The sequence below is a fragment of the Lycium barbarum genome, chromosome 10, assembly GCF_019175385.1.
Source record: "Lycium barbarum isolate Lr01 chromosome 10, ASM1917538v2, whole genome shotgun sequence".
Classification (NCBI taxonomy): Eukaryota; Viridiplantae; Streptophyta; class Magnoliopsida; order Solanales; family Solanaceae; genus Lycium; species Lycium barbarum.
Window position 1 is genome coordinate 43,964,500 of NC_083346.1, and position 25,785 is coordinate 43,990,284.

The 25,785-nt window shown below is 39.7% G+C and overlaps 1 pseudogene; it reads left to right on the forward strand.

Annotated features, from left to right (window-relative positions):
- Nucleotides 1-25,218, forward strand: LOC132612975 (uncharacterized; annotated as a pseudogene).
- Nucleotides 25,219-25,785: the final 567 nt, after the last annotated feature.

The window sequence follows — 25,785 nt, forward strand, 5'->3', positions numbered from 1 at the left end:
ATGACACTTCTTGAAAGTAGTGTAGGATTACAAATGGAGAACGAAAAGACAAAAGACTTAACAAACCTAGGACTTAAGACATCTTCAGTTGTTGGGAGCTGGTCATTGAGTGTGATGAAGCTTTTATTCTTGAGAGCACCTAGAGAGCAGTGACGACGACACTTGAGAGAATATTTTTTTCTGACTTGCAAGTGTTAGGTTAAACCTTGTAACATATTGTATATATACATTGAGGAGCATGTGAGAAGCATGTGACCATGGATAGGGACATTTCATCTTTTGATACTGGCCTTTACCTACAGGTTTTGCCTTTATGGTTCTGCCAGTCGGAACAGTAGCAGTACTGCAGCTTTATAGTTGTAGTGCATTGACTGTACGACACTAAAGGGACCAGTTGAACTGGTCCCTCAAGTGTTTGTCAAATCATCAAAACACAAAATGGCATAACTTATCAACCTGCTTCTTCTATGCGTTGTTTCTCTCTGCTTCCACTACAGTTCTGTACTATATCATTACATTATATCCATACACACACATATGCTTCTTCTTTCTTTGTGTGTATTTTCCTTAATTTGAATGGTCTTGATCAGGTATTCATGTGGGATAGCGTTTGACATAGATGGGGTTATACTCCGTGGCCAAACTCCAATTGGAAATTGTTACACCCTAGAAAATTTCGCGTTACTAAATCTGCAGACGACTTAATGTGAGCTCAAGGAGGAGCAAATATTACAAGTATAAAGGATGAAATTCTACTGTATTAGCATGAGGATAGCATGAGTATGATATTTGGAATTCGTACAATATGATTGGAATGATACGTTAAAAGATATATAGCCCTCGTAACCGTAAGCTAAGGTGGGGCCCATATGATGGGGTTTTTATAAAGGACATATGAAAATTTATATGAACGGTATATGTGAATTTAAACACAACTCAAGAAGGACCCTTGAGCCAAATTTAAGTGTAAGCCCTCCAAAAATATGTTTTTAAGTTACGTTTTCGGGTGATCTGACTTCGGGAGGCCATAGCCCCATCATTGTTTGGGAATTGGGGAAAACTCCAAATATGAAAGTTGTAGATAATTGAATTAGCTTTCTAACCATATGTCGTGGGCCTTCATGAGACATAGGGATAAAAAGTTATGGACGTTTTAAGGCAGAAAGGTCAAGATGGGCAGTGGGCTCGGCCTAACCCCCAAGTCGGGTCAGGCCCACTTCCCTTGCTATTTAAGGAAAATTTTCACCCTTATCTGCCTCATTTTCATACCAAGAGATCCAAAATATTTTAGAGAGAGGGAAGAGAGCCCTTAGAGAGAGAAACCAAGTTTTGATCAAGTTCGGGGTTCCGAATTCCGAGGCTCGTGAAGAGTAAAGTGTAGTACAAGTTGTTGCCATATTTTTAAGATAAAAGTTGAACTTGGGGGATTTTGGTTTCGTGGTGGATGCTCATATAAGGTATTTTTAAGATGTTAATGATGTTCTTATCATGATCATTGATAGATTTGACAGGTTACAATAGAGAAAATGACGTTGAAAGTTCGGTTATCATTTTTGGATATCAAATAAGTTGGGGTCTGTTTTGGTATGATTAAATGGATAGAATTAGTTCAATATTGATATAAAATGATTGTTGATATTGTTGTTGATAAGTTGGTGTTCTTGAATTTGGGAGAATAAAGTGAATGTAGATATCGTATACAAAGCGTATGCTGGGCTGTTTTGGTGTATATCTTTGGTAGTTGATGCTTTGAGTTTAAAGAGGCTTATATGAGATGGTTGTTGTTGTTGTTGGTTGCTGATTGCGTTGTTAAATTGAATTGGAATTAGAGGGAAACGAAGATTTCAGGGAAAATGCTGCCCGAATTTACGGAAGTTAATTACGAGCTTAGAGAAGTATATGAGCCTCTTTCAAGTTGTCTACGGTTTCCTTTACCTTGATTGTATATTGGCCAGTGTTTGGAAGCATAAGTTAAGCTAATCACGTAAGCGACAAGGTATGTAAGGCAAACCTTTCTTCCTTTGGCATGATTCTTGTTGCTATTCATTCTATATGTACTCCATATGATTCCATTCTTAGACGTGTAAGGTCTAAATGTTTCTTGTGATGGCTTATTGATATTGTACTCCTATTCTGTTCCAAAGGGAACACCCATAAGGTGCCAAGTTGAGTTGTGTATATGGTTTTACTAACGATTTCGAGGAAATTGGTTTTATACTAAAGGAAACATAAAGTTTAATTTTCAAAACCACTCCGAAGGGGGTGCGAGATTTTAGTACTTCATTTCATTTACGATTTATGTTTACATTCCATAGTATCATCCCTTTGTATTGATATGAATATTTATTCTTGAGTAGGGCAATAAGATGAAATTGAGTAGAATATAAGTAGTAAGAATTTCATAACAATTCTACCCTCAAACCTGGAAGTATGTCCTCCTAAGTCTAGTGAAATAAAAATTTGATAACTTCTTATAAAGACTAAGGCTAATAACTGGATTGTGATGAATTGATTAGTGACTTATGATATGAATTGAAATTGATATTTGTGGATTGAGTTTGTGTTGATATGATGGTGATATTAAGCCGGAAGCGGCTGCCCGAAGGGGCCATCATTATTAAGCCGGAAGCGGCTGCCCGAAGGGGCCATCATTATTATGCCGGAAGCGGCCGTCCGAAGGGACTATTGTGATACTAGGCGGAAGCGGCTATCCGAAGGGACCATTCGGTTAACATTTCAGAAGCGGCATGTGTGTTGGATTGCATTATTTACTTAAAGATTATTTTGAGACTTTGTGTGCACATTCATGTTTCTTCTAGCGAAAGCTGCAAGTATTGAGTTAGATTGTGATTTCTTCTCTCCTAAATCAAATTATGATTATGATTTGTTACCACCTTACATACTCAGTACATTGTCCGTACTGACGTCCTTTTGCCTGGGGACGCTGCGTTCATGCCCGCAGCCCTAGATTGTTTGGCAGGTCAAGTGTATAGCTAGAATGCTTGGACGTCAGCTGGGATTGGCAAGTTCCACCTCATTCTGGAGCTGTGCTGAGTCATGTATAGATATGCATGATTATGGGTATGTCAGGGCCCTCTCCTGACTCATAATGTTCAGTTTACTTCTTAGAGACTTCTGCAGACAGTGTCCTGTGGCATATTTGTCGAGATGTCGACAAAGTGATGTCGGTTGAGTCATTTGTGGATTTTAAAAGAGTATGTATTTTAGATGATTTCAATTGGTTTAAAGTACTTATTTGATTGAAAGTTTTCATAATCGTTATAAAGATAATGATTTCAATTCGGAAAAGTTTCATGTTTTTAAAAGTTTTTGAAATGACAGGTTTTGATAGAGCGAATGTCTAAGGGTTCGCTCGACTCTGATGAGAGTCGGGTTCCCGTCATGCCCTACCATTGTTAGGGTGTGACAGAACTTCTCCCAATGCTCTTCGGAGACTGTATGATGAGTCTGGTATATTAGCTGCTTAAAATTGGCACGTTTTGTTATGGATTTGCTTGCGTGTTTGTTTCTTGTCATGGAATAGTGTCCCTATAGGCTCTAATTGCATCAAATTTTATTTTCTTTGTTGCATTTTCCTTAGAGGGTCTTTATAATAAACTGAGATATTTCTACATTGTTCTTTTGGCCAATGTTTGGCCAAAAGGTTTCAAACTTGGGGGCTGGGTTATGACCCGCTTTTTATCCCATCTCAGCCCAACCCATTTCAGTCCATTTATTTATTGGGAATAAAATAGACCCGCAAAAATAATATTCACGGTATTAGTGATAAACGCGGAACACTAACTTATGGTTAAATCAGCAAGAATAAAATGCAATAATAATGACACCAAGATTTTATGTGGAAACCCTTTTGAATAAGGGAAAAAACCACGGCCAAGAGGAGCAGCTGATATCACTATAGTAAGGAATTTTACACTGTGTAGTCACGAGTATAAATACTCCAAAGACCACTACACACTCAAAAAGAAAAAACACTCTTTTGATTTTTCCCACCTCACTACAATATCCCTCACACTATATTTTTCTTCACAGACTATTTTCTTACAGTCTATGGAATACCTTGTTCTCTATAATTTTTTTCTCTCTTTTCTGGTGTGTATAAAGATGATGGAGAGCTTGCTATTTATAGGGATGAAATGTGCCATTTTTCATCCTTGCATTTAATTTGGCCGGTGCCAAATTCAACCTTTTGCAACTATTTTTGAAAAAAGTTGCAATTTGGCTGGTGCCAAATTCAACCCTTTGCAACTATTTTTGACAAAAGTTGTAATTTGGCTGGTGCCAAATTCTTTCTTTGCAATCATGGGGATGGACCCCACAAATCTCCCCCTCCAGACCCATTCAACTAAAGGAGGCATCTCCGTCTTCTCAGATAGAGTTAATGCCGACAAGTTCTTTGCACAATTCGAACTTGTCTCTCGGTACCACCTTGATTAGCATATCTGCAGGATTTTCACTTGTATGTATCTTCTTGACCTGAAATGATTCGTTCTCTACTTGCTCACGAATCCAATGATATCTGACGTCAATGTGTTTTGTTCTCGCATGGTACATGGAGTTCTTGCTCAGGTCTATTGCACTCTGACTATCCCAATAGACGACATACTCCATCTATTGCAATCCAAGTTCTCGAAGAAATCTCTTGAGCCATATCATCTCTTTGCCAGCTTCAGTGGCTGCAATATACTCCGCTTCAGTTGTAAATAGTGCGACACACTTCTGCAACTTAGACTGCCATGATATATCTCTCCTTGAAAAAGTAAACAAATATCCAGTAGTGGATTTTCTGTTATCAAGGTCACCTGCCATATCAGAATCTGTATAGCCCTTCAAAATTGGATTTGATCCTCCAAAACACAAGCATTCATCTGAGCTTCCTCTTAGATACCTGAGTATTCACTTCACGGCTTCCTAATGCTCTTTCCCTGGATTTTCGAGAAATCTGCTAACAATACCGATTGCATGAGCAATATCTGGTCGAGTGCATACCATTGCATACATCAAACTTCCGACGGCAGAGGAATAAGGAATCTTGGCCATTCTCTCTTTTTCCTCCGTTGTTGTAGGACACATCTCTTTGCTCCATTTCAGATGACCAGGAAGAGGTGTGCTAACCCACTTAGCACTCTTCATGTTGAAGCACTCCAGTACACGTTCTATGTACTTTTTCTGCGACAAATAAAGCTTCTTTTCATCTCTTGAATGAGTAATTCTCATGCCCAAAATCTGCTTAGCATGACCCAAGTCTTTCATTCCAAAAGACTTACTTAACTGTTTTTTCAACTCATTAATCTTGGAAGCATTCTTGCCTACAATCACCATATCATCCACATATAGCAGGAGGATGATAAAGTCATCATCAGAAATTTTTTGTGCAAACACACAGTGATCTGAAGAAGTCTTCTTATAGCCTTGCTCCCCCATAACAGATTCAAACTTCTTATACCATTGTCTGGGAGCTTGCTTCAATCCATATAGACTCTTCTTAAGTTTGCATACAAGATTTTCTTTACCTTTTTCCTTGAAGCCCTCAGGTTGTTCCATATAGATCTCCTCTTCTAAGTCACCGTGAAGAAAATCAGTCTTCACATCCATCTGCTCAATCTCCAAATCAAGACTAGCAGTCAAACCAAGAACTGTCCGAATGGAGGACATTTTCATGACAGGAGAAAATATTTCGTCACAGTTAATACCTTTCCTTTGACCAAATCCCTTAACAACCCATCTAGCTTTGTATCTGGGCTTCAAGCTGTGTTCTTCGGCTTTAACTTTGAACATCCACTTGTTCTTCAAAGCTCTCATGCCCTTAGGCAATTTTACCAACTCATAAGTATGGTTCTCATGCAGAGATTTCATCTCATCTTGCATGGCTTCAATCCATTGATCCTTGTGCTCATCTTCCATGGCCTCCTCATAACATTCAGGTTGTCCCCCATCAGTGAGTAATACATACTCATTAGGTGAATAACGGGAAGAAGGAACATGCTGTCTAGTAGACCTTCTAAGTGGAATATCTGACTCATCCACGACTTCATGAGTAGGAGCATCTACTTCATCAATAGTAGCATTGTTATCATTATCAACATGCTGATCTGGAACATGATTCTGGGCATCACTATCGTCATCGAGCCCACCAACGTCATCAACATTTGTATGAGGGACTTGATCAAGATTAACTAAACCTTCAGAACTTGAAGATTTTATCTTCTCCGCTTTGTTAATATCTTCAATGATTTGATCCTCCACGAAGATAACATCACGACTTCTCACGACCTTCTTCTCAATTAGATCATATAGCCTGTAACCAAACTCATCAAGGCCATAACCAATGAAGATGCTCTGCCTTGTCTTGGCAGTTAATTTTGACCTCTCATCTTTAGGCACATGTACAAAAGCTTTGCAACCAAACACTTTCAAGTGGTCATAGGAAACATCCTTGCCATACCAAACTCTGTTTGGAACATCACTTTGCAAAGCAACCGCAGAGGATAGATTAATAACAAGTGCGGCGGTCAACAAAGCCTCACCCCAAAAGGAATTCGGCAACTTTACTTCAGAAAGCAAACATCTGACTCTTTCCATCAAGGTCCTGTTCATCCTCTCTGCTAAACCATTAAGCTGAGGAGTCTTAGGAGGAGTCTTTTGGTGTCTGTTACCCTGTTGCTTGCAGTATTCGTCAAACGGTCCACAGTATTCACCACCGTTATCAATACGAATACACTTTAGCTTCTTTCCTGTTTCTCTTTCAACTGAGGCCTGAAACTACTTAAAGACACCCAACACTTGGTCTTTAGTATTTAAGACGTAGACCCAAAGTTTCCTTGAGCAATCATCAATAAAGGTAGCGAAGTAAAGTGCACCACCCAAAGTCCTTATCTTCATTGGACCACATAAATCTGAATGCACCAACTCAAGCAACTCTGTCTTTCTTGAAAGAGGATGAGACTTGAAAGAAACTCTATTTTGTTTTCCAGCCAAGCAGTGCTCACACTTTTCTAATTTAGCACTTTCGAAATTTTACAATAATTTCTTTTTGGCCAGAACATTTAGTCCTTTCTCGCTAATGTGGTTAAGCCTCTTATGCCATAATGTTGAAGAGATATTGCTCTCAATTGCATTCACCATATCAACACAGGTAGAGGCCGTAGTCCAGTATAGACCACGACGCTTTTCGCCACGAGCCACAATCATGGAACCTTTAGTAAGCTTCCACTTTCCAGCACCATTGGTACTGACATATCCCTCATCATCCAAAACACCAACAGAGATCAAGTGCAAACGAACATCGGGTGCATGCTTTACATTGTTTAAAACTAGTTTAGTTCCAATACTAGTTTCCAGACAAATCGTTCCAACACCATCCACCCTACATACAGTCTCATTACCCATACTCAAAGTTCCAAAGTCACCCGAAGTATAAGATGAGAAAAATTCCTTCCTTGATGTCACATGAGATGCGGCACCACTGTCCACAACCCAGCTTGACTCATCACAGGTAATATTTATCAGATCCACATCAAGGACAGTAACAAGATCTTCTGTAGTGACGGTGGCCACACAATTGCCATCTTCTTTCTTTTCCTCCTTATCTCTATTCTCCTTTTTCAAAATTCGGCAGAACTTCTTTGTGTGCCCTTTTTTCCCGCAATGATAGCACTCAATATCTTGAAGTCTGCTTCTGGATTTTCTTCTATGATGTTCTCTATTTTAAGAACCACGATTCTTGCCTCTCCCCCTAGTGTCAGTCACCAAGACATCTAATGACGAGGAACCTTGAGATTTTTTTCCCATCTCTTCATTTAAAAACTGCTCTTGGCAAGATCCATAGAGATCACACCATCCGGAGCAGAATTTGATAATGAAGTTCTAATAATTTCCCAAGAATTTGGTAGGGAACCAAGTAGAAACAAGCCTTGAATTTCCTCATCAAAATTAATGCCCATAGCAGATAACTGGTTCATGATCCCCTGAAAAATATTCAGATGATCTGTCATTGCGAAACCAGCGTGGTATTTTAAACCCAACATTTGCTTTATCAAAAACATCTTGTTGTTACCAGTTTTCCGAGCATACAAACTTTCAAGATCCATAGGGTCCGAGCATGTGTCTCCCCAGAAATATGGTTCAACACATTATCGTCAACCCACTATCTAATAAAGCCGCAAACCTTCCGATGCAACAAATTTTACTCTTCATCTGATTTATTATCAGGCTTTTTAGTGGCAAAGACGGGTTGATGAAAATTCTTGACATAGAGCAAATCTTCCATTTTGCCCTTCCAAATGGCATAATTTACGCCACTCAAAGTAACCATTCTACTAGTGTTGGCTTCCATCGTTTATCACAAATACAAATACTATTTATTCAGAGACCAAACTAATTCTTTTCTGATGTGGAAGTTCAGACTGTGTTGCAACCACAGAGCATACTCAAACAGAACCTTGGCTCTGATACCACTTGTTGGGAATAAAATAGACCCGCAAAAATAATATTCACGGTATTAGTGATAAACGCGGAACACTAACTTATGGTTAAATCAGCAAGAATAAAATGCAACAATAATGACACCAAGATTTTATGTGGAAACCCTTCTGAATAAGGGAAAAACCACGGCCAAGAGGAGCAGTTGATATCACTATAGTAAGGAATTTTACACTGTGTAGTCACGAGTATAAATACTCCAAAGACCACTACACACTCAAAAATAAAAAACACTCTTTTGATTTTTCCCACCTCACTACAATATCCTTCACACTATATTTTTCTTCACAGACTATTTTCTTACAGTCTATGGAATACCTTTCTCTCTATAATTTTTTTCTCTCTTTTCTGGTGTGTATAAAGATGATGGAGAGCTTGCTATTTATAGGGATTAAATGTGCCATTTTTCATCCTTGCATTTAATTTGGCCGGTGCCAAATTCAACCTTTTGCAACTATTTTTGAAAAAAATTGCAATTTGGCTGGTGCCAAATTCAACCCTTTGCATCTATTTTTGACAAAAGTTGCAATTTGGCTGGTGCCAAATTCTTTCTTTGCAATCATGGGGATGGACCCCACATTATTAACTCATCCCATTTTGACCCGGCCAAATACAGCCCAACCTGACCATTTGACATCTCTAGGCCAATCGTATGTGCTAGTGGGATCAACACGTAGGAACCATTTCTACTTTATGAAATCCTATTGAATTGTTTATTGTTTCTATGATATGATATCATGTAGGCTTGTGAATAAAATAGATTAACAGAAAAGAGACATGTCTGGTGTAATGTTGATGAACAAACTTTTTGTAATTGTCACTTAGTAATGTTTTATCCTTGATGCAGGCAATCTGAAGCTTCCCTTTTTGTTCTTGACAAATGGTTAGTTCTATCAATGAACCTGTATGCTTTTAGCTTATCTATTTGAGACATAAACTTGTTTAACTTTTGATCAAATAAATCTGGTTATTCATTCACAAAATTGATCCATGGCTAACATTCAGATCCTTAACAATTAACTTTGCCTAATCTTTTAGGAATTCAGTGTTTATATTCAGTAGGCTAAAATATTTACTAGAACAGTGGTTTTCTTATCTACTAGATGGAATATAGTGGTCACAGTCTCAAGACTAACTGAAATTAGGAGGACTCAACTAGAATCCACGTTTGGGGATGCTTCATATGTCCTCTTTCCAGCTGCATGGTGATTAGTGAGGTCCAAAACAATTCAAATTATATCCATCTTTTTCATTGTGCACCAAAGCTATACGCCTATTCTAAACATAGACAGGTGGTCAGAATTTTATCCTTGTTCCCCTAAATTGAATTTTTAGCATCTTGAGTAGATGATTTCCTGGAATTCTTTATAGGACAAATTTGTGGCTTCTGCCTGAGCTTTGACTTGATAAAATGAAGCACTACATACAAATGAGTTGATATCAATCTGTATACATAACTTTTTCTCCTCCCTGCTTCACAATATTGACATTTATAGACGAATCATTTCATTAGGTACAATTTTAACCAGTTACGTTCCGCTCTAAGACATGATAAATGGACAACAATGTTTTACATTGATTTGTCTGTCTGTGATCTTTCTGCAGGAGATGGTATCCCAGAGTCTGAAAGAGCCTCTGAGTTAAGTGAACTCCTTAGAGTGAACATATTACCTTCTCAGGTAATCTTGCAAACTAAAGAAATAATCGTAGGCTTTTTGTTATGTTGGTTCACTTTTTAGCAGGAAGCACCATCCTTGTTCCCCTATTACTTACATGATACTAACTCTTACAGGAGAGGGACTATCGTAAAACAAAAGATTAAAAACTGTTAGGTGAGAAGAGATATCTAAATTGTATATTCATGGACGCAGGTGGTGCTGGGGCACTCACTTTTTAAGGAATTTGCTGAAGAGGTATATATGCTGTAACACATTATTAGGAGTAGGTCTTCTTGGATATAATTCTTCTTCTTCTTCTTCTGCTTGCTTAGTCTTTAACTTGTTTCGGAAAGGAAAGATGTCATAAGAGAGCACTTTTCAAGGTGCGATTTCCATAAAAGGGGGTGCTCATATATCAATCCATCAACAGTCTTTGGTGTTAATAAAAATATTATTGATGAAGACTTAAATTGTCTACAAATTTCAGATTTGGTAATAACAACAGTAAAGTTTTCCTTTAATCATGCAAATCACTAGCAATAGAGTTTTGTTTCTTTTGACCTAGTCTTCTGTGTTGTTCTGTGTTTAAGAGTCTTCATAATGATAAAACCGTTTCAGCCTTCCAAAATATACCATGTATATCCTGGAAATCCAAATTCTTTAATTGGTTTTTTCTTTTACTAGATTTGAGAATGAACTCATTGTTGTCACTGGAAAAGGTGAACCTGCTGAAGATCGTGATGTATTATTTCTTAATTTTCTGATGGAAATTTCTCTCCCTTATAGAGAGAGAAAATGCTCTCCCTTCTCTCTTCTTTTCCAGCAATCCCTGACTTTTCTACAGCGATCCCCGAGCCCAAGGAACTTTGTAGAAGCTGTTAAAATTCCTCATTGGCCCACTAATCCCATTCTGGCATTTATTTCTCCTCAGGGTGGGTCCAAAATCTCCATAAATGAGGAGTCAACTACTTCCAGCCTAGTTTTTTTTAAACGTTGTTTAGTAGGTGTTTTCTCCTCTTGCATCAGACCGCATTTGACGGATATTCAGAGCTGTGCCTTCAGAAACTGGAAAATATCTATATCGGTTAAAGAGTTACCCTGTGATCACTTTCTCTTTGAATGTCCATCTATTGAAATGGCAAACACCATCATGCAATCAGACTGGTACTGGAAAGGCTAAAAAGTTCTGTTTAGTTGGTGGACACCGGAGTTTGGAATCAGATTAGAGGCAGACACAAAGAAGAATACGTGGGTCAGATTGAATGGGATCCCGTTGCATCTGTGGTCGGAAGGACTACTCCAGCAGATTGGAAAATCACTTGGTGGCCTTACAGCTTTAGATCAACGTACTTCTGATAAGAGCTTCGTGGAGTGGGCCAGAATTCGAGTCAATAACTCTCCACAAAACATTCCTAGCTGTGTTAAGATCGAGTTTGATGGTAAAATCATGGCTATACCAGTGTGGGTCGAAAGTCCCTTTATCGTGCCACCGGGGACTGAGCAGGTTCCTTCAAGGCATGAATGAGATGACAGTATTTTACCCGGTCTAAACTAGCCTTTTACCCAACAGATATCAAAGCGTACTCCTGCAAAAAGCAGTCACATGACCCAGCATGTGACTACTAAGGGTTTTTCAAATTTTGAATCTGGTGGGTTGGATCTCCCTCTAATAAGCTGTCAGAAATCTATTTTGGGCCCAGCTCCAGTTAATTGTCACCTCAATCTTTTTCTACCTTTCATATCCCCAAACCCTTTTGGCCCATTAGCAAACTAAACTTCTCACCCTTCCAATCCTTTTAATTCTTCTCGACCCAATAGCCCAACCTCGTCACTTCCCTTAAAATTACCCATGTCACTTGTACCCATACAAAAACCTCTTCTTCCCCCTCTCTTCTCTCCTTCACCCTCCTCGCTCAATCATTTTTTATCTTTAGATAGTTTCCCTTCTCTGTCTGATAACCCAATCCATCCTTACCAGCCCAACCCCTCTGTTCCTTCTCCTTCCTCTTCCTCTTCCTCTTCAAAGTGGGTTTGTGATGTATCTGGTGCAAATTCTGGCAATTCGCACTCGGATTTTGTTTCTGGATCATCTAATCAAATATCTTATATCCCATCTTTCAATATGGGTCTTCATCTCAAGATAGGTGAATGTAGCAACTGTAAAGTTCAAGAGATTTCTCCTCTCTCTGTAATGGAGAATTTCACTCCTTTTCCATGGCGTGGAGCTTCAGACCAATTCAACATGCAACAATTTCCCTTTACTCTGGAAGATGCTACGGTGTGGGTCAATAGAAATACTCCCAGAATTATGAAAATTTTGGGAATAAAAAGTGATGCAGCAAATGAGGAAATCTTGTGAACACTAACAAAAATTGAGAAGGACAGGGCCGTCCCCAAGAAATTCTCTCCTTCTCCTTCTCCTTCTCCATATTCTAATAGAAAACAAGGAAGTTATGAGGTAAAAAATTTGGTTTGTCACATCAATTATGGTGGTCGTGTTAGCAGTGGTAAAGGAAGGACGATCCCCAGGATTTGTATCAAATGAAGATCAATATCCTATCCTGGAATGTTCATGGACTTAACTCCATAGATAAATGTGGTCGCTTGAATTCCCTATTCAGAATATGGAAGCCTGATATTATTTTCCTTCGTGAAACAAAAATTGAGCAGCGGAACATCGAAATGGTGGGAAAATTGTGGGCTGGCCGTTGGGTGCAGTTTTTGGCGCTTGAAGCGGATGGCACTAAAGGGGGTATTATGTTTCTCTGGAACAAACGACTTTGGTCAGCCACCTCCCTGCTTAAAGGCTACTTTTCATTTTCCATATCTTTCTCCAGTGTTCTAACTAGTTTTTCCGGTGTTATCTCGGGCGTCTATGCCCCTCTTAGTAGAGCAGAAAGGCAAGACCTTTGGCTAGAATTAGCTGCTGCCAGAGGTTTTACAGGAGGGTCCTTGGGTTATTTGTGAGGACTTTAATGTCAATATATTCCCGTCGGAACGTAGACACAATCATAGTAGCTCTCCCAGTATGTCTGATTTTTCAGATTTTGTTGAAGAAATGGAACTTCATGACCCCCCACTGGTGGTTGTCAATTCACATGGGCTAGAAGTTTCATTTCTTCCAATGTATCGAGAATTGACAGATTTTTATTTTGCTCGGCGTTGGATGAATCGTTTGGTTTCATCAAACAATCTTTACTCCCCAGGGTCTTCTCGGATCATTCTCCTCTCCTTCTTCAATGTAACCAGTGGAATAACAATGCTAAATCTTCTTTCAAGTTTGAACATATGTGGTTGGAAACATAGGGTTTGGTTGATAGAATCAAGGATTGGTGGAACTCCTTCATTGCTCACGGGTCACCGGATTTCATTTTTGCCTTAAAATTGAAGTCTCTCAAATTAAAGCTTAAGGAGTGGAATTCTAATTCTTTCGGCCATTTGGGGACAAGAACTCTCTATCCTTGAAGAGATTTTGAAACTTGACAATGTTGCTAATGTTAGAAGTCTTACTGATGATGAACTTGCAATTAGAGATGGGTACCAAATGGAGCTAGAGATGATTTCTAAACAAAAAGAAATCTTTTGGAGACAAAAGTTTAGAAGTATCTAGTTAAAACAGGGAGGCAGCAATACGAGTTTCTTTCATAAAATGGCAAATGCTCATCGAAGATATAACCACATTGATAATCTGGTTATTAATGGCAGGTGAGTCACGGATGAAGAATCTATTAACAACGAAATTCTGGCTTTTTTCAAATCCTTGTACAGTGAAGATGAACCCTCAAAGCTCCCTTGGTCTTATTCAGACTGCCCACGCATATCTGTGGAAGATAACTTGGAACTCCAACAACCTTTTCTTGAATAAGAGGTTCTTGCAGTCTTGAAAGAATGTGAAGGAGACAAATCGCCAGGGCCAGATGGTTTCACGATGGGTTTTTATCAAAAGTGTTGGAGTGTCATAAGAATTGATTTTCTTAATGCCTTGAATTATTTTCATGAACAAGAACATTTCCTCAGGAGTCTCAATGCTACTTTTATTTCTCTCATTCCTAAAAAAATGGGGGCTAAGGAAGTTCGTGATTTCAGACCTATCAGTCTTGTGGGTAGCTTTTATAAGATTCTCTCCAAAGTCTTGGCAGGCAGGTTAAAGAAGATTATAGGGAAACTCATCTCTCCTCACCAATTAGCATTCACTAAGGGGTGACAGATCACTGATGCAGCCCTTATAGCGAATAAGTGTTTAGACTCTAGATCTAGACAAGGTACCCCAGGCATTCTCTGCAAACTCGACATTGAGAAAGCCTTTGATCACGTGAATTGGAATTTTCTCTTATCTCTTTTGGTAAATATGGGCTTTGGGCAGAAATGGATCAATTGGGTCTTTTTTTGCATTTCTACTGTCAAGTTTTCCATCCTCATTAATGGTTCACCTCAAGGTTTCTTCCCCTCTCATAGAGGACTCAGGCAAGGAGACTTTTTATCTCCTTTCCTTTTCATTTTGTTCATGGAAGGGTTAAGCTCTATGATTAGGACTGTGGTTCTTCAACAATGGATTAGAGGTTTTTCTCCATCTATTAGGATTTCTAATCCTTTGTGCATATCTCATATCCTTTTTGCGGATGATACCCTCATATTATGTGATGCTGAAGTTTCTCAAATACTTTATCAGAGGGTTATTCTACTGGCCTTTGAGGAAATCTCCGGTCTTCACATAAATTTTTCGAAGAGTCAGATTTTCCCAGTAAATGAAGTTCAGAATATCCAGTCCCTTGCTGATATTTTAGGATGCTCCATTGGATCCTTTCCTACAACTTATTTAGGTCTTCCCCTAGGAGCTAAATCTACCTCGGTTTCTATCTGGGATGGGATTCTGGAAAAATGCGAAAAGAGGTTGCTCAATTGGAAAAGATAGTATCTATCTTTGGGTGGAAGAGTAACCCTTATCAACAGTGTTTTAGATGCTTTACCCACATATACAATGTCATTATTTCCCCGAACAAGGAAAAGAAGGCTTACAACTTCGTCAAATGGAATACTGTTATTCAGGATAAGGAAATGGGAGGTTTGGGCATTAAAAATTTGAGACTTCACAATAAAAGTTTATTGTACAAGTGGCTTTGGCGTTTCAATTCAGAAGAAGAACCCCTCTGGAAATCTATTATTTGCTCTAAATATGGTTTTTCTTCAACGTGGACCACTAACATCCCTTCTCCACCTCTCGGCTTCGGGGTCTGGAAACATATTAGAGCTTTATGGGATTTGTTGGGGGATAACTCTTCATTCAGGGTGGGTAATGGAAGGAAAATTAGTTTTTGGCATGATGCATGGCTCGGTCATTCTCCTCTGAAGGATTTGTTCCCTTTTTTTTTTTCAAACTAGCTTCTAGCCCTCTTTTGTCCATAGCAGATTCATGGCAGAACCAAGGGTGGTTCATCCCCTTTAGAAGGAACTTTAATGACTGGGAAGTTGAAGAATTCTCACTGCTTTTGGGGCTACTCAACACTTCTCCCCCTCTGGGCTCAAATTCAGACTCTCTTTTCTGGAATTCCAATTCTAAAGGTCTTTTCTCGGTTAGAAGCTGCTATCGCACTCTTATCGATACACCTTCACAATCCCTTTGGCCTTGGAAGACAATTTGGAAAAGTAAGGCGCCTCACAAAGTCAAATGTTTTGCTTGGTTGGTAGCTCATGGAAAATGCCTCACTCTTGACAACTTGCAAAAGAAAGGCAAAATACTTTGTAATTGTTTCTCTCTATGCGGAAGGGATTGGGAAGATGCGAACCACTTATTTCTGCATTGCAGCTTCACCAGTCAGATTTGGCATTTTATTATGTGTCATGTTAGTATCAAATGGTGCATGCCTAGGAGTACGGTTGATTTTCTTCTCTCATGGCACAAATAGGATTTTCATAAAGCGATGGGTTACATCTGGAAGTCTATCCCAACAGTAGTTTGGTGGGTCGTATGGAAAGAGAGAAATGCTAGAGTTTTTGCTTAATTTTTGGTGCAACATAGCCTCGTCAAATGTTTTAGAACCGGAGGCGTTGGCTGAGTTTTCTTAGTTCTTTACACTCACTGTAAAGTTTATCTTTTAGATGTACTTCCATCCAGCTTTTTCTTAAAGTTGGACCCCTCTTTACTTCAATAAAATTCTTTCAGTTACCTATCAAAAAACAAAAATTATCGTGATGTCTGCATATGGTTTCCAGTAAGATTTAGCTTTTGTGTTAGCCTTTATATTTTTTAGGTCTCCTGGCAGAAGTGCAATTACTTCTTTTTCTATCAAAACTATGGCAAGAAAAGTTCTCTCCCTGGAAGAGTATGCATCATACTTTCATGACATTGACTCCGTAGCTCAGTTCAAAAGGTGGACAAGAACAACAAAGCCCTTAAATTGGCCAAGAAATTCGTCAGAGTTGGTGGCACCACAAATAGATGTTTTGTCTGATAGAGTTAAAACAGTATTTGTTGCCAGTGATCCTGTTGATTAGGGGAGGGATATACAGGTAAATTTTCTTCCTTTTCTTGGTAAATGGACAAAGAAGATGGTTTTACTTTCTTTTTTGGTTTTGAATTAATAGTTCCACAGTTATTTGTCACAGCAATCTAAGGGAGTATGAAATTATAGGTGTATTTTTTGTAGCTCAGCCCGAGATTGATTTTTCACAAATTATCAAATATACGTCTTCACCTTGTGGAAGGGAAATGGAGGAAAGGGGAAGAAATGAGCTTTATATATAGCTTTTGTCTTTGTTTGTTAGGCTAAAGATGCTTCTTATCTGCAGCCTCTTGATGCTTTGTATAGATATTATTCATAGTTACAAATTATGGACAAAAATGGTCTTTGGACGTGTTTTCTTTGCCAAATAAGGAGGCTTTTCATGCTTACTTGTAGCTATTTTTTCAAACTAAGCCATTTTCTGTTTACATTTCCAGCCAGTAGGAAATACCTGAAGTATACCATCATATGCTTTTCTAAGTTAAGAACTTAAGATGGTTAGAATGGCACCAGCAATTTTAGCCATAAACATTAACAACAACCACATCATCGGAAGTCGTTCCAAATGCTTTTACCTAAAATACTGAGCTTTTGAGCTGCATCATGCAGGCACAAGAACAAAGAGAAAGGGTTAACAAATTGGTTGAGGATTCGTTTGGATGGCTTGAATTACTTGATATTGGGTTCCTTCTTTTATATCAGAATGCATCTTTCTTCCCCCATTTGTTACATCATATTAAAACCTTTAAAGAATATCACTAGAGAGCTAAGTGTGTAGACAGAACAGGAATTGACTGATGATCAATCCTTTCCCTTTCTTTTCCAGATGGGAACTAGGGTGTAAATGAAAATCAAAAGTATTTTAATTTAATTCTCTTTCTCTCTCTCTCCCCTCCCCCACCCCTAATGGTGTATCCCTTGGGCATACTTCCTCCGATTATCTATAATTTACTTTCATGTATTCTTCTTCTGCTCATTAGCTGAATGATACATGTCCTCTGTGATATTTTGACATCTGGAGGTCTTCCTGGAAAGATGAGTGAGCATCAGCCATATTTATATTTTGCCGCCGATGATCTCGAATACCAGGTTCCATATCGAATCATACTTGCTACGGGAACGAGGTAATCCCACGATAAAATCTATATTGATCACTTCCCACTTCCAAGTAGGTATTTCTATGGCTTGCAACAAGCCTCCTGGCTTTTGATGTTCAACTTTTATTTGTTGACAATTTGGGCACTATGCTACAAATTCTCCTATGTCCCTCTTCATGCCATCCCACCAATATACTAACTTGAGATCATGATACATTTTGGTTGCACCTGGGTGTATGGAATACCGAGAACAATGTGCTTCTTCTAGAATTCATCGGCGCAATTCTGCCACATTCGGCACGCATAGCCTTCTTCGGTATCTAAGAATTCCATCCATAGGGACCTCAAATGAAGATTTCTCTTTTCCATAAGATGTGTCTCTATAACGACATAATTGAGGATCTTCATATTGCCGTTCTTTCACTTCCATGTCCAAGGACGAAATTGTGGGATCATTGATACTAATCCCCACATTACCCGAATCGATTACACGTACCCCAAGATTAGCTAATTGGTGGAGTTCATGAACTATCTCTTTCTTTTCCGGAGGGACTTCACATAAACTGCCCATTGACCGGCGGCTAAGCGCATCAGCTACTACATTCGCTTTTCCGGGGTGGTACAAAATGTTCACATCATAATCTTTTAACAATTCTAACCACCGCCTCTGCCGCAGGTTCAACTCCTTTTGCTTGAAAATGTATTGGAGGCTCTTGTGATCCGTATAGATATCAACATGCACACCATACAAATAATGCCTCCATATTTTTAGGGCATGAATAACCGCAGCCAATTCGAGATCATGAGTTGGATAATTCTTCTCATGTTTCCGTAATTGTCTCGAAGCATATGCAATAACCTTACCATGCTGCATCAATACGCATCCCAATCCGACACCGAAAGCGTCACAATACACCACGTAGCCATCTGGCCCTTCTGGAAGTGTTAAGATCGGAGCTGAGGTAAATCTACCTTTCAATTCCTGGAAGCTGCGCTCACAAGCATCGCTCCATTGAAACTTTGCTGACCTCTGGGTTAGCTTCGTCAATGGGGCCGAAATAGATGAAAAGTCCTCTACGAATCTTCGATAATAACCTGCCAAACCCAGAAAACTATGAACTTCTGTAGGCGTCGTGAGCCTTGGCCAAGTCTTCACCGCTTCAATTTTCTGAGTGTCGACTCGAATGCCATCATTTGATATAACATGGCCCAGAAATGTCACAGAATTTAGCCAAAACTCGCACTTTGAAAACTTCGCATACAATTCTCGGGCTCGGAGAATGCCAAGAACAATTCGCAAGTGATCTGCATGTTCTGATTATGTACGAGAATACACCAGAATATCATCGATAAACACTATCACGAATAAATCCAAGAGTGGACTGAATACATTGTTCATCAGGTTCATAAACACGGCCGGAGCGTTAGTCAACCCAAACGACATCACTCGGAAATCATAGTGGCCATATCTCATTCGGAAAGCTGTTTTGGGAATATCAGCTTCCCTAACTTTCACTTGATGATAACCCGACCTCATATCTACTTTTGAAAACCACTTAGCACCTTGAAGCTGGTCAAATAAATCATCAATCCTCGGAAGAGGATATTTGTTCTTTATCGTCACTTTATTCAATTGCCTATAGTCGATACACATTCGTAGAGATCCGTCTTTCTTTCTTACAAACAAGATCGGTGCTCCCCACGGTGATGAACTGGGCCGAATAAACCCATTTTCCAACAAGTCTTTCAACTGCGCCTTTAGCTCTTTTAGTTCTGCCGGAGCCATTCGATAAGGAGGAATAGAAATAGGCTTGGTGTCCGGCAACACGTCAATAGAAAAATCTATTTCTCTTTCTAGAGGACGACCTGGAAGCTCATCAGGAAATACATCTGGGACTTCATTCACGACCGGAACTGATTGGAAAGTTGGCGGCTTTGCCTCGGTGTCATGAACCCGAACTAAATGATAAATATAGCCCTTGGCTATCATCTTCCTCGCTTTAAGGTAGGAAATAAGCCTACCCTTCGGAGATGCTGCATTACCCTTCCATTCAAGCACGGGCTCTCCCGGAAATTGGAATCGAACCACTTTCGTGTGGCAATCAACATTTTCATAACACGAGGCCAACCAATCCATACCCATAATTACATCAAAATCTATCATTTTCAGCTCAATCAAATCAGCTTTGGTCTGACGATCACATATCAGGATGACACAATTTTTGTACACTTGCCTTGCTATCACCGGATCACCAACCGGAGTGAGTACCTCAAAGGGTCTAATTGACTCGGGTTTCACCCCAATACAACCAGCAACATATGGAGTAATATAAGAGAATGTAGAACCTGGATCTATCAATGCATACACATCACGGGAGAATATAGACAATATACATGTAACTACATCCGGAGAGGACTCGAGATCCTGTCGTCCGGCTAAAGCATATACGCGGGGCTGAGTGGCACCTGAAGTAGATGTTGCCCCTCGGCCTCTCCCTCGGCCTGCTGTCATCTGGGAAGTCTGCCCTACCGGGCGTACTGATGAAGAACCAGCTGCTGAACCTGTAGGTTGAACTCCCACTCTGCCACTCATCGACGGGCAATCTCTCATCATATGCCCCACCTGACCACAAGTATAACAGGCATCCGAACCCTGACGACACTGTCCGACATGTAATCTGCCGCATTGATTGCATCGCAGCACTGGGGGTCTCCTCTGACTATAATCTTCCCTGAACTGGGAATCTGAAGCCCTCGAACTCTGGCCCTGTCCTGAACGGAAGGAGCGATCGAATCTCCTACCTGCGAATCGAGGAGGTGCACTCGTCACTGACTAACCTGAGTACCCAGAATATGTCTGCCTTGATCCCCCTCTGTGATCACTACTAACTCCCATGGTTCTGGCCCTCTTGCATTGCCTTCTATCAATATCAGGGTCGCCTCTTTGTTGTTGTTGTCGCCCCTCTAAATTCTGAGCATGGGCCTGTATTCGGGAAATATCCATCCCGTCTTGCAAGGAAGTCGTTAAACAATCTCTAAACAAATGTGGCCATAGACCACTTACAAATCTATGCACCCGGTCTCCCATGTCGGCCACCATAGCCGGGGCATACCTTGCCAAGGAATTAAATTGCATGCTATACTCCCGGGCACTCATATTTCCTTGCCTCAGATTTAGAAACTTGTCCGCTCTAGCTCGACCGACCTCGGGTGGCCGGTAGTGACGAATAAAGGCATCTACGAACTCTTGCCAAACCGGAGGAGGCACATTCTCTCCTCTTGATAATACCCAATTGTTGTACCATAACACCGCCACATCTCGGAGTCTATAAGGTGCCAACTCTACGGATTCGGTTTCGGAGGCATGGACAATCTTCAATGTCCTCAACATTTTATCAATGAAACCTTGCGGGTCTTCCTCCGGATTTGACCTGAAGAACTCCGGAGGATTTAAGCTCATAAAATCACGGGCTTTGGTACTTGCTGCCCGATCGCTTGAACCCACATTCTGTCGTTGCACCTGTGCGGCAACCAATTGCGTCAATAACTGGATGGCCTCGGTCAATTGTTGACCCGAAGCAACTGGTGGAGGAATTGGAGCTGGGGCCCCTCCTTGCTCTTCCACATTAGGCGGGGTAGAAGAGGTATTAGACAGGGCCTCATTATGCGATTCTCCCTCTTCTATGTTCATCAGAGGCTCTCTTTCTACCCGCCTCTTTGTTGTAGCCTTGCCCTTCTGGGCGGCTGTAGCCTTTCCCTTTGGCGGCATTCTGAAATCATAACACACTATTAGAGAGGATAAAATCTTAAACATGGCTCTATCGCACGATCTCATGAGAAGAAGGATCGTCATTTTTCCTAAATGCCCTGTAGCCTCTTGTTTATTGATGTGGCGCGCTACACACCATAAACAAGACTCTACTAGACACGGCTAGTAGACACTTCCTAGGACTGAACCGCTCTGATACCACTTTTGTCACGACCCAGCTAGGGGCCGTGACGGGTACCCAGGGCTAACCACCGAGCACCACTTGTTCTGTCGCTCATTTTACCCATTTAATGCACTTTTTATCATCTTATACTCGTAGCGTAGGAAATCATATTTCGTATGAAAACATAAGGTACTTTCATGTACATGTGCCCTTAGGCTATCAAAATATTATATATATATATATATATATATATATACAGTAGCGATCTCGAGAGACTATCTAACCCGCACTGCGTATCTACGAGCCTCTACTGGAGTGTTGAACATAGGGACGGGACAAGACCCCGTCGTGCCCAAAAATACATATACATGGCTATACATATATACACAAGAGAATAATCATAAGCACCTCCGGGACAATGGAGGGCTTCCAATCAGCTGACAGCTACTACGAATCTGGATCGAGCTCTCCTCCCTGTGGTTATGAATACAGCGTCCAAAGAAAACGGACGTCAGTACAAACATTGTACTGAGTATGAGAGGCATAAACAACGAAATAAGACAATGATGTAAAGAAGATATCAGTATAGAACATCTGAATCTGACTGTCAAGTATAAAGAAAACAAGTCATGTTGTCTTGCTTATGCTTATCATCATATCATATATGCATCATGTATAAAATGCCCGTCCATATCGGATCGGTGTGATAATCATAACATGAGCCTGCGTCCAGGCCTCCCGTGTCCGGGGTAACATCTCATGCCGCCTACTGGTGGTGTCTGCCCATGCCATCTGGCCATGGTGTATCGCATAGCTGCCCGCCTTGGCGGTGACTGCCCGGCCAAATAGGCACGGTGTAATAGTAATATCATCACAATATGCTTAACTTATCATAATACATGCATAAGGCTCAAGATCAACCATATTTTATCGGGGTGACGTAAGGTCGTGATCCCCCGATTGCATTATGGAGCAATCATTGACATTCTGCCTCACCTTGAAGGGATTAGCATATAAGGTGAGTGTAAGCAATAAATAATATCATTAGAATCATTATACTTTAACTCATTACCTTATGTAGCTAATTATGGATATAGGCTCATATCTTTCGGGACTTAAGAAGTTCATGGATAAGAAAGAAAGTACACCACAGGATTCATGCCATTAGAAAGAAAGGACTAGCCTCACATACCTTTGACGTTTAACCAAGCTATCGTTCGCTTGTTCTCCTTTGATATCACGTCTCTACCTTCAAGAGGGAATTCGTACTAACGTTAGTTAATCGACTATAAAAACGTGCTACCATTTCTAGAGGAAATTGGGCAGCACTTCCCTTATTTATACTACTTTTCCCGTGTTCTATATCAACTCCCAAACGCTCACAACAATATTCACAATATTGCAATCAACAATCATCGTTTATATACATTGACCACAATCCACCATTCCTTTTCAATTTCTCCACATTCATAGTTATAGCTTACTATCGCGTTTTCTCATGTGTAATACTTATTTCATGGTCTAAGCATCATTTATAACGTATTTATGATTTCAACACATCAACATTCATGATTCCATTCAACTACCATTCAACCATGGCACTATTCACTCATTTATGACCCATTTGCTATACTTTTCTACAATTCGGGTATCTTAACCTTTCAACACCTTAAACAACATGAGATGGTCATGAAACTTACCTTGGATGATGGTTGAACAAGCCTTGAGTGGAGTTCCTCCTCTATCACCAAAACCCTACTTCGCTTCTTTTGGGTTTTCTTGAGAAAGATAAACTTTAGTGTGATTCTTACACTTGATTTCGTGGGTTTCATGTAGTTGATCACTAATTTCCTTTGGTTTTCTTGTGATGAAGAGTAGAGAGTATTCTAGGAGTTTTTAGAGAGAAATATCGTGAAGATGAAATGATTTGAATGAGCTTGGGTCTCTTTTTAATGACTTAAAATCTAATCCGAAATGAACAGTGACTGAGGTGTACAGTGGTCGTAAACCCACTTTATGGGCCGTATTCTGGTTTACGGTCCGTCCTTCACGACCGTATTTAAACATAATAGAACCAGAAAGGTTTGCTAGAGTCATGGTGGTTTACGGTCACAGTTTACGGGCCATATTTTGATTTACGGTCCGTATTCTGGGTCGTATTTTACCTTTGTGGGAGTCCTATTACCCCCTGAAATATTTAAAAATGGAATATTTTCCCCTTAAAAAGTCACACCCACATATGTGTTTGCCGGTGAAGCGCACGCGCTTAACACTTGGAAATTTCAATTAATTTTTTTTTGGATCTATTATTCTGTTTTTTAATTTCTTTTTCTTTTTCTTTCCTTCATCTTCCTCAATTAAAAATCTCTTTCTTCTCCAACACCCCCAAAGCCCTGGGTGAACCTTTTCTTCCATTAACACACACACACACGCATTCAATTTCATCTTCAATCATACATTCTTTTTCCAGAATTCAACCTATGTTCATACAACTTTATTTGGGTTCAAGAAATTTTCGTAGCCATTACTATTGTGGATAACTAAAATCAAGTAACAAAACAACTTAAAAGAATGACACAATCTAAAAAAGCCATTAAGCAATACAAATTAAGAAAGGCCAAAGTCATAGATAGACCCTCAAACTTGACCATATTTTTCACTTGGACCCCTCAACCGAGCCGCGTACCATATGAACCCTTCAAGACAACCTTTATTGTGCCACTTTGACCTATCGGTCCAGCTGGTCATTTAAAGAATTATGCGTGTTGGCACGCGCCACCTACGTGTATAAGTCTCCCAATTAAATGTTGCTATGTCAATTAGAACGCAACATACGCACGGGCCAACCCGGTTAAAACCCATTGAACCCGTTAAATTTTTATACCCAAACGTATCAGTACCCGATCATTTTCCCTCCGTCAAAGTCCATTTCTCTTCCAAATATTTTGACCTCCTAAATTCATCCTAATTCAAACCCTAAATTCATCTATTTCGACTATAGAATTCGACACGGTGTTTAAACTTCCGCCCAATTCTAACACATACGTTGTTCGTTACCCCCAAAATAAACCCTAAGTTCATTGTTTTCAGCTGGTTGATTTTGTGTGTTAGAGTCATCGTTTTCAGCTGGTTGATTTTGTGTGTTGGAGTCATAGTTTTTCTGTGGGTTTTGAAGGTTTTTCTATGCATTATGTTCATTCCATTTCTTTAAGAAGGTAACTTTTGCTTTAGCCTTTTATTATTGTCAAAATATTTAGTGGATGGTATTGTTGTTATTTCGTGCAAAATTAGGGTTTTTTAAAACGATTGACAATATTAAATAGTAGATATGTCAGATATTATTGAGGTCCATTTTCACCATGGTGGTAACTTTACAATGGGCCCTAACCCCATATATGTTGATGAGAAGGATGTTGTAATTGCTGATATTGATAAAGACCATTTCTCTTTGTTCGAGCTACTATTTTATACAAAAAAAAATGAATATAATTTAGTGGGTGGTTTCCTTTACTTTGGACTTGATAAGTAAAACTTTCGTCCAAGTGATGACTGATGGAGAATTGTTAAATATTGTGAGTGGTTTGAAAGTTGGTGATGTGTTACATTTTTATATTTCACATGTTTGTGAAAACCCTGAGGTGGTGGAAGATGTAGGCCTTACTGGACTTATTTGTAGGTTAAAGGTAAATGATGCATCTAGGGCAACAAATGTGGCTTTTGACAGTGATATAAATACTGGAGCTGGAGAAAACATAGAAAACCCTAAAGAAAGAGAAGAAGTTGTTGTAAATGCTCCTAGTGTTGAAGAGGTTGAAGAGAGAGGGTCTATAAATGTTCCTAATGTTGAAGAGAGAGGGTCAACTGTTGAAGTTGAAGAGGAAGTGAATGATGAACAAACCGATGATGGAGACTCATTTTTGGCTAGTAGTGAGTCAGATCTGGATAAAATACCAGATGAAGATGATAGTGAAGCTAATGAAGAGTTAATTTCTTTGAGGAATGAAAGGAGAAGTAAACTGAAGAAGCAAATACCAAGGAGAAAGGAACCTGTTGTCACTGCTGAGGTACCCCTAGGTGAGGGAAAATTAGATAGAGG